This window comes from Ylistrum balloti, unplaced genomic scaffold (assembly GCF_031769215.1).
Source record: "Ylistrum balloti isolate Yb309-2 unplaced genomic scaffold, AGI_CSIRO_Ybal_v1 Utg370452, whole genome shotgun sequence".
Lineage (NCBI taxonomy): Eukaryota > Metazoa > Mollusca > Bivalvia > Pectinida > Pectinidae > Ylistrum > Ylistrum balloti.
In genome coordinates, this window is record NW_026782300.1 from 193,085 (window position 1) to 203,860 (window position 10,776).

The following is a 10,776-nucleotide window of genomic DNA, read 5'->3' on the forward strand; positions in this document are numbered from 1 at the left end:
ATGTCAAATGTCTTTACTGAGTTAATACTACATAAGAGACAGGAGTGGCTGTGATCCAAGGCTCTTCTGGACAGAATTGTTTCGGCTTCTGTGATAAAATTGCCAGCTTAATGATTCCAAAAACAAGATGGATATTAATTTGTAGCACCCCTCCCCTGTGATGTACACGTACTTGCCCTAACAGGAACAACATGTAAGTATATAGAGGCCCATTGGTGGTATGTCTATCATCACTGGCTCGTCATTTTAGGGAAATTAAGGATTTTCTACTTAGAATATGAAAACTGATGGATTAAAGGGGGAGAGCGGGAAATGGATCTAAAGTGCTTACATAACTCGTGAAATTTGACATTTCTCATGGCAATTGTTTACTTGTGTTTCGAGGAGAGAGAGAGGGGGGAGGGGGGGAAGGGGGTTGGTTACATTATTTGAATTTTTCTGATCAAATGTTGAGATATTAAATTTTGAAAACGTTTCTGCAAACATAATGAAAATAGGAATGGTATTGGAACTGGAAACCAAACCATGTTGTTTTATATTGGTAGTGCTTTAGACAAATTGGAACCTGACTGCCAGGAAGGAAGTTGAGTATGTATTAGATAGGGTATAACATACCTACAGCCTCTCCATGTCACATTGCCTGTCTGCATTACATTTCAGCCACAGAGGAGGATATCAGACCCATATGATAGGACTATTCCATTCCCTCCAAAACCAATAAATGCCATAACACATGCAAACAAACAACCCCACCTCACTTTACAGGCACTTCCTCGACAGTAGAACGCTCCGAAGGGATTTCAATAGTGTCAGTTTTTCATGAAATTGATTTTGACTGGAGGAACAGTTTTGACAAGAAGTGTCGTTTTCCTACACAAATCGTTGTATCATAGTCCTATAATACTGTCTTAGTCGTGAAGAAATTTGATTGCAGTGATTAATACAAACATCTTTTTGTCAACTTTTGTGTTGGCTGGGAGTGAGAATAAACCTAAAATATGACAGTAACAAGACATATCATTGCAATATTGAATAGTTTGAAGAACAAGGACAATAAAGTAAAGACAGGTAAATACTTCTGTTGATATAATTCTCTTTAATACTATTGGGTGTTGGATTGGTAAAAGGAAATTGTACCTGTGATTTTTCCACATTTAATAACATTGTCAGTCATTGTTTCTGGGGGAAAGATCATACAAAGACAGGAACCGTTGGTGTTTGGTGTTGTTGTTTTCGGAACATGTATCTAAAGTAGGTCACTTTGACCCATTTTTAGACCTTAAATCAAAGAAAAAAAATTTTGCACATAATTTCCCGTTTCAAAGTGACTTTTATCGCTGAATGGTCTTGTTTTCAATGCTTCAAAGCATAACAAAACTGTCCTTGATATTGCTGTTGTTTTCACAGTCATTCTGCCATCATCTTTTCTAGATATGAATCATTGCAGTACAGTTCCCGAATGGATTGATTGTTTCTTTGGATTACGTTTTTCTTGGATTTCAAGGTTTGTCATTTAACTTTGGCCTTGTGGCACATTTCTATGTTAAACGTTGATCATCTGTCAAATGTCCCACTAATCTGATTAGGACCAGGTCCTTGCCACTCACTCGATAACTGATGCTGTGTTTTCCCGTTCCATTAAAAACATAATACAAATGACATATTGGCTACAAATATGCCTTTGACTTTTTAGTTTTTATTCTAGTTTTTGCTCATCTTTCAATCATTAAACATGTTCACGATTTAATCTGATTTTAAGATTAACTTTATTTAATTCTATAAAATTTGACAAACAAAATCTATTTGGGAAAAGAATTACGATTGTTGTGATTGCTAATCAGAGTCCTTAACTTTGGAATGATTCATTCCGTAAAAGATTTGTTTATTTTTCTTTAAAAAATGCAATTTGTTTTGGACAGGTTCATATTAGTGCAGTGTCTTTGTTTAGTAGCTAGTGACTATTAGAGGCCAGACAGATGCCATTCAGAGACAAGGGGGTTAAGTGTCTTGCCCAACCATAAAAATGTAGAGGAGAATACAAAACCTTTTGGATACACTGATTTTATAAGGGAACTTTTCAAATTTTGGGGTGTTTGTGTGATAATTTAGAATGCTACCTTTCTTCTCAAAAGTGTTAGGGCAATTTTTGTCTTACAGTTAAAAGTGTTAACTTCCACTGTCAGTAAATGTTTAATTTAGAAAAATTCAGTTCTAGCTTGGTTTGTCTCAATTCTAGGAGAACCAATGGATTATAAGTTAAATTTGTAAGGTTTGCCTGTTGCAGATTGTTGTACTTCAAGTTTAAAATACATCAGTACATCTTCACACCTCTAAAATACAGCTACATATTTACACATCATCCAGCATAACATTACCCAATAACATGTCAGCGCATCAGAAAGTTGCGCACAAAGTTTGTGTTCCCTTTTCCAAGCTATGTTGTACTGATGAATTAGTACTTGTATGACCTCTGTTTGGCCTTTACAGGATAGGTTAAATGTATAACTCTTTAGAATATAAATATGGAGGCACGGGAGAGGTTGTAAATCTACTTCCTGGGGTTTGATGTTGGTGTGTTTCCAACAGATGTCTTGGTACTAGTCAAAGGCCAGCAGGATTTACAGGATTTCTCATTCAGAAAAACTTCAGTTCCTGATGGAAGAAATACGAAAGGTTGTAAACAGTGTTTAGAGTGACTATGTTAACATCTGTTAGGTTTTAACAATAACACCCATTTCAAAGGTCTCCATCTTCACTCAAAGAGGTTGTTCTTTCAGCCGTAAACCATTTATAACAGTAGGATCACGATTAGATTTCTTCCACCCAAGCCTGGTAAAGGGTGGCGACGTGATTTCTCCTTCCCAAAGCTCCAACAGTCTCCATCTGTCAGCTGTTGGACTTTTGTGCCGTGTTTTGTTTGTGATGATGGTGGATGTTGTAACCCCAAACAGAAGCTATTACTGTGATGTTTAGCCTTTATGACTGTAAATATTGTACTCTGACTCAAAATATCAACAAAATATATATCCCCGATGTTTTGACTCCACAAGGAAAAACACTTACCTGGTAGATATTCCTTAATCTGTGAGGTTATACAGAGATAACAGAACGGTCACTGTAACCCCCAGTACTTTTATCATCATGCATTCAATCAGCTTAATATCAAACTCTCTTATCATCATGATTCAATTTGAATTCAGCAAGATTGCTGATTTCCTTAAAGCATTTTAGTGATCATGATTAAGTTTCTTGTCTTTGTTGCATTTAAAATGTTCAGAAATTCATTTATTACGATTTTAAAGGCAATCCAATGGATGTTGTATGTTGAGACCTCTTGAACTGCTCCCTCTTACCCAGTTATACAAAAGAATTAATCTGGATATGTAAAAGACACTCAACATTTGGCAGCACTTTCCTTTGTAGGATGAGATTTCTCCCCCTTGAATGATGCCTTGTGTCAGTTGATGCTCTCAGTAACATTAGGATACTTCAGTTGTGATGCTATATATGTCTCATCTTGTTTTGAATTTGATACCTGGTAAAGTAGATACAGATTTCATAGACTCTCTGCTGGTCACTTAGAGTAAAGATAACATTTTGTGAAGTGAAATGCAAACTCCTCAGTCTTAATCATATGGAACATGCTGTATACTTGCATACCTGGTATCACAGCGCTTCAGTGCTTTTTACCACATTTTGCTCCAGTATTGTGCTAAAATAGGATTGTACTAATTGTCATTTCTGTCTATTGTTTGTATATTACAATTATTACTGATGTACAAATTCATTATCTCAAGAATTTGTCACCAAGGTGGTAATATGTTCAAATGTGTTTGCATAAAATCAAGTACAATCATAGACAGTGGAGTTCAAAATTTTACTGTCTGAAAAATGCTCAAAAAAAAAAAAAAAAAAAAAGATTTCAGAAAAACTAAAAATTACAGTATCTTAGTAGATCAATGCATTATATAAACAGATGAAGGTTGATAACAAGAATAGCAAAGAGAAAAATAGGCCTGATTTCCTGAGTAATCAAAATCTGTAGCATTATATAAATATAAGGAAACAGGTTTCCTGATTGTTTGCCAACATGTTCAAACAGCTGACATAGACTAGGATACATGTTACTGTTAGTTCTTGAGAGATGTGTTTCGTATCTGTTGCAGTTGAAACTAAAGTAAAAATAAGCAGGATTGTGAGTCTGATGCTTTTCCACAAACAGCAGAAGTGACAGTCAAAACATTTAAATAATACACATAATTAAGGTGATTTTTGTTCCCCACCAAATGAGGGTTCTCAAGTATGTGAGTGTATTGAGATATGGGGGTAGGGACATCCTCAGGGAGACAGTGATTCCACTTGTAAAACGATATTACGAAATTTGAGTATAATGTGCCAATTTCCTGTCAAATGAGAGGTAATGATGAACATTGGAATCGTCACTGGCGAGAACTATTCTCTGTGAAGTAAGACAATGACCTCGCTCTAATTTCAGCTCCATCATTATTTGATGTCACTTATAAATCTATCCTACGAGAAATGATTGGCTGTTGTCACGATTCATTCATAGAATAATCAACACAAATGTAAATGATACAGTATATACAAGGTTGTTAAAATAATGATAAGAAAATGTAAGTAACAAAGATATTTGTATAAGGACTGGTAAAATATGTTGGGGGGGGGGGGAATGTATCCTGGGGAAGTGTTTTATGGGAAGTTTGGTATCCTGGGGAAGTGTATTATGGTGCTTGGTATTCTGGGGAAGTGTGTTATGGTGCTTGGTATCCTGGGGAAGTGTGTTATGGGATGCTTGGTATCGTAGGGAAGTGTATTATGAGATGCTTGGTATCCTGGGGAAGTGTATTATGGGATGCTTGGTTTCCTGGGGAAGTGTATTATGGTGCTTGGTATCCTGGGGAAGTGTATTATGGGATCCATGGTATCCTGGGGAAGTGTATTATGGAATGCTTGGTATCGTGGGGAAGTGTATTATGGGATGCTTGGTATCCTGGGAAAGTGTATTATGGGATGCTTGGTATTGTGGGGAAGTGTATTATGGGATGCTTGGTATCCTGGGGAAGTGTATTATGGGATGCTTGGGAAGGGTACCTGTTATACTGGTGTGGTGTATAAGGATACCTGTTATACTAGTGTGGTGTATAAGGGTACCTGTTATACTGGTGTGGTGTATAAGGGTACCTGTTATACTGGTGTGGTGTATAAGGGTACCTGTTATACTGGTGTGGTGTATAAGGGTACCTGTTATACTGGTGTGGTGTATAAGGGTACCTGTTATACTGGTGTGGTGTATAAGGGTACCTGTTATACTGATGTGGTGTATAAGGGTACATGTTATACTGGTGTGGTGTATAAGGGTACCTGTTATACTGGTGTGGTGTATAAGGATACCTGTTATACTAGTGTGGTGTATAAGAGTACCTGTTATACTGGTGTGGTGTATAAGGATACCTGTTATACTGGTGTGGTGTATAAGGGTACCTGTTATACTGGTGTGGTGTATAAGGGTACCTGTTATACTGATGTGGTGTATAAGGGTACATGTTATACTGGTGTGGTGTATAATGGTACCTGTTATCCTGGTGTTGTGTATAAGGGTACCTGTTATACTGGTGTTGTATATTAGGATACCTGTGATCCTGGTGTGGTGTATAAGGGTACCTGTTATACTGGTGTGGTGTATAAGGGTACCTGTTATACTGGTGTGGTGTATAAGGGTACCTGTTATACTGGTGTGGTGTATAAGGATACCTGTTATACTAGTGTGGTGTATAAGGGTACCTATTATCCTGGTGTGGTGTATAAGAGTACCTGTTATACTGGTGTGGTGTATAAGGGTACCTGTTATACTGGTGTGGTGTATAAGGGTACCTGTTATACTGGTGTGGTGTATAAGGGTACCTGTTATCCTGGTGTGGTGTATAAGGGTACCTGTTATACTGGTGTTGTATATTAGGATACCTGTGATCCTGGTGTGGTGTATAAGGGTACCTGTATAAGGGTACCTGTTATCCTGGTGTGGTGTATAAGGGTACCTGTTATACTGGTGTGGTGCATAAGGGTACCTGTTATCCTGGTGTGATGTATAAGGGTACCTGTTATCCTGGTGTGATGTATAAGGGTACCTGTTATCCTGGTGTGATGTATAAGGGTACCTGTTATCCTGGTGTGGTGTATAAGGGTACCTGTTATCCTGGTGTGGTGTATAAGGGTACCTGTTATCCTGGTGTGATGTATAAGGTACCTGTTATCCTGGTGTGGTGTTATACCTGGTGTGATGTATAAGGGTACCTGTTATCCTGGTGTGATGTATAAGGGTACCTGTTATCCTGGTGTGGTGTATAAGGGTACCTGTTATCCTGGTGTGGTGTATAAGGGTACCTGTTATACTGGTGTGATGTATAAGGGTACCTGTTATCCTGGTGTGGTGTATAAGGGTACCTGTTATCCTGGTGTGATGTATAAGGGTACCTGTTATCCTGGTGTGGTGTATAAGGGTACCTGTTATCCTGGTGTGGTGTATAAGGGTACCTGTTATCCTGGTGTGGTGTATAAGGGTACCTGTTATACTGGTGTGGTGTATAAGGGTACCTGTTATCCTGGTGTGGTGTATAAGGGTACCTGTTATACTGGTGTGGTGTATAAGGGTACCTGTTATCCTGGTGTGGTGTATAAGGGTACCTGTTATCCTGGTGTGGTGTATAAGGGTACCTGTTATCCTGGTGTGGTGTATAAGGGTACCTGTTATCCTGGTGTGGTGTATAAGGGTACCTGTTATACTGGTGTGGTGTATAAGGGTACCTGTTATACTGGTGTGGTGTATAGTGTGGTGTATAAGGGTACATGTTATACTGGTGTGGTGTATAAGGGTACCTGTTTTACTGGTGTGGTGTATAAGGGTACCTGTTATCCTGGTGTGGTGTATAAGGGTACCTGTTATACTGGTGTGATGTATAAGGGTACCTGTTATCCTGGTGTGGTGTATAAGGGTACCTGTTATACTGGTGTGATGTATAAGGGTACCTGTTATACTGGTGTTGTATATTAGGATACCTGTGATCCTGGTGTGGTGTATAAGGGTACCTGTTATCCTGGTGTGGTGTATAAGGGTACCTGTTATACTGGTGTGATGTATAAGGGTACCTGTTATCCTGGTGTGGTGTATAAGGGTACCTGTTATACTGATGTGATGTATAAGGGTACCTGTTATCCTGGTGTGGTGTATAAGGGTACCTGTTATACTGGTGTGGTGTATAAGGGTACCTGTTATCCTGGTGTGGTGTTTAAAGTTTCCTGTTCTCTGGACGACTTGTATTTAGGTGCATGTTTTCCTTTGTAGCTCAGGCATGTCAGTTACAGATCAAAAGAAAGTTAAATGACAATATCAGATGGCACTGTAGCCTGCAGGTACAGACACTTAATCAATAAACAATTCTACTTTAACAGATTACCACCAGTGTTTTGCCATACAATCACTGAAAAAGACATGACTTTAAAACTGGTCAAATTTTGCACAATTGCAAGATTTTAGAAAAAAACAAAGGAGTTTTAAATTTCATTTAAAAAAATGAGAACAGCAAACAAAAATATTATTTCTTTTTCAGAAAATTGAAAAAAAAACTCTTACAGAAAATGAACAGAAGTTAAAATGCTCCAGTCAGTTCTCTATTTCATCCTGTGAATATGATGAAATACGATGAGTTAGATAAAAACAGAATAAACCTAAAAAAGATAAACGCCAGGTTTTTTTATGAGAAAATCCCATTTTGCATCTTAAATTACTGCCTCAAGAACCATTATGATGTGGAAGAGAGAAAAAAAATTAAAATTGGTTTGTCTATCAGTGCAGTTGTCTTTTGCGAGACTATTAATTAACTGACAGTATGTCTTTAGAATCTTTGCAGTTCATGCCACAAGGTAAAATTATTATTCAATTTGTTTGCAGAAGGGAAAAAAAATCATCAGTTGGGCTGAAGGTTTTGGCTAATACTAATATGGCTTGAAGGCACTGATTGAAATTGATTTTTTTCACTAACAGATAAAGTGTCTGAAGACTGTTAGTGATTCACCGAGAAAAATTAGCGCTGCACCGAAAGCTTGGCATGATCATAATTCTGAGGTGATTGTGAATTGAAATTGAGACGATAGTGAGGTCTGTTTTGGATGCTTGGCTAATTAAATGAACTCAGTCCTGTGGCAAATTCTTATTATATACATCACTCAATTTTAATTACTGTATAAAGCTTTGTCCAAATTGTCCAATTATGATTTTGGCCTGAGTGCTGTCTGCTTGTGTCCATCCGTCCATTCAGTTATGTAATTATCTGGAAATTCACCGCGTGATTTCAGAAAATTTTTAACACTTCTATCAATTAAAGCTATGACCAGTTCAATATTTGCAAAAAATGAAAGGACAATGTTTAAATGTGGCTAGTCTACATGTACAATATGTAGGTCAACATGCGGAAACAGTTATAATTGTATTCCATTTACGTTTGTCTGACTGTTGTCTCAAAGCCATTCATTGCATCAAAAATGTATGTATCATGATAAACTCTCTAAATGGAATGTAACCAGAATTATTCCTGACAAGAAATCTCTCTATTAAAGGATGTCTAGTATCTATTTCCTGTTTACCTGTAACATAATATGACGACATCCTCAATTACACATAGCTATCTTTGGTGCAGTTTTAGATATTTTGAATATAGTTTTAGTTGAACAAGTGTGTTTTAGTACAACAATAAGTCCTAAATTGAACCTGAGTCACAGAAGTGTTATGTCAATTTCATTCTTGTTTTATGAGTTCTTTTTTCCCGCTACAAACGTAGGCTTTAGGATCTGATCTGTGCTTATACTGACAGTAATTGTACCTTTCTCATGTTTCTTGATACTGGTCTGTCAGCTATGGTTTGATAAAATAGCACTCATTTCAGGCCATTTCCCCTATGAGGTATTCATATGGCTCGCACCTAGATATGTGTATCTCTATTCTGATAGGAAACAGGACTGTTATTTAGAAACATAAAACAATGGTATCATACTACATTTGATACAAAAGGTAAAGAACCATAAAAAAACATTTAAATAAGATGTATTTCTTTGTTGTGAAGAACATTTGTTTAAAATTAATTTTTCAGTAATTTGGAAACTCATAGAAACAGTTGATCTTGTTTTCTTGGTAGGACAAGGAAAAGTATGTATGCAATAATGTAAATTTATTTTTTGAAGTCACTATTTACTACAAATTATAGAATGATGAAAATACCACAAAAAATCTTTGTAATTAGCTTGAATGTAGGTGTAGGTGAACAAACCATAATATCCTAATTGAATTTATTGTGGGCGGGAGAAGGAGGAGAAGGGAGAAAGAGTAAAGGGAATGGGGGAAAGGGAGGAAGGAAGAAAAGAGAAAGAGAGGAGAGGAGTGAGGAAGGAAAGAAGGAGGGAAGGCAAAGGAGGGGAAGGGGGAGAGGGATGGAGGAGGGAAGGGAGGAAGTGAGGGGACATGAGAAGACAGGAAGAGGGAGGGAGGAACAGAGTGAGGGTGTGGAATAGTTATATAACTCCTGTCCACATTGTTTTGACAATGCTTAGTCAATAGTACTGATGCTTCAGTTTAAGATTACCATTAGAATATTTGAAAGTTTTTTATAACCCAGTTATCTTCACTGGTGTGTATTTATGGTAAGAGCAACAGGTTTTTTCTTCATAGTTTGGAAGAATCTTGTGCTGTATTTTGAGCATCTGGTGGCTAATAATTGTGATATGAAATGGCTTACTCTGTAATGAACTGGCCATAACAGGAAACCCAGCACTATCAAGAGTGGTAAAAACTTGTCTAACTTTCATGTTTTAAGCCCGTACTTCCTTTGTGAATACACATGTTTTCACTAATGAAATTTTAAGATAAGCTAATTCGGGCAACACATATATATGGGTTAACGGTAGTAGTTTGCCTCGTTTACTGGTTTTTATGGCTGTGTAATTAGACTTTGCCAAAGTCAACCTAAAGTCGATCAAACTGGTAATCATGTCTGGGTCGGTGTACACTTGTCTGTCCTTTTCGTACAACTACACCTCTAAATGAACATGACATTTTCTTCCCCACCATACTATAATGATGTTGTATCCTGTCTGTCAGTCTCTGTCTGTATACGAGTCAGTCCATTAAACAGTTAATCAGTCCATGAGTCTTTCCGTGTAATCAGTTACTTAGTCCATTCATTGGTCAGTTCATTGTCTGTCCCAGTCCATTCATTGGTCAGTTCATTGTCTGTCCCAGTCCATTCATTGGTCAGTTCATTGTCTGTCCCAGTCCATTCATTGGTCAGTTCATTGTCTGTCCTGTAGTGTGTCTATAAGTCAGTTCCTTAGTTCTATGGTTAATTTGATATAGGCTTTCCATTTTTCTGTCCACATATCTGCCTCTTTTAGTCCATAAGTCAGTTCTTCAGTTAGTTTATAAATGTCCTCTTTAGTCAGTCCATCCATCTGTTTACTTATCTGTTCCTAAGTCTGTTAATTAGTCTTTCTATTTGTCAGTCTCCTAGTCAGTTAATTAAACTGACTCTTAACCAACCATCAGTCTGTCCATAAGTCTGTCCATTAGTCAGTCTCTTAGTCAGTCCCCTAGTCAGTTGATCAGTCTTAATCAGTCCATCAATCTGTCCATAAGTCTGTCCCCTGGTCAGTTGATCAGTCAATTAATTAAACTGACTCTTAATCTGTCCATAAGTCTGTCCATTAGTCAGT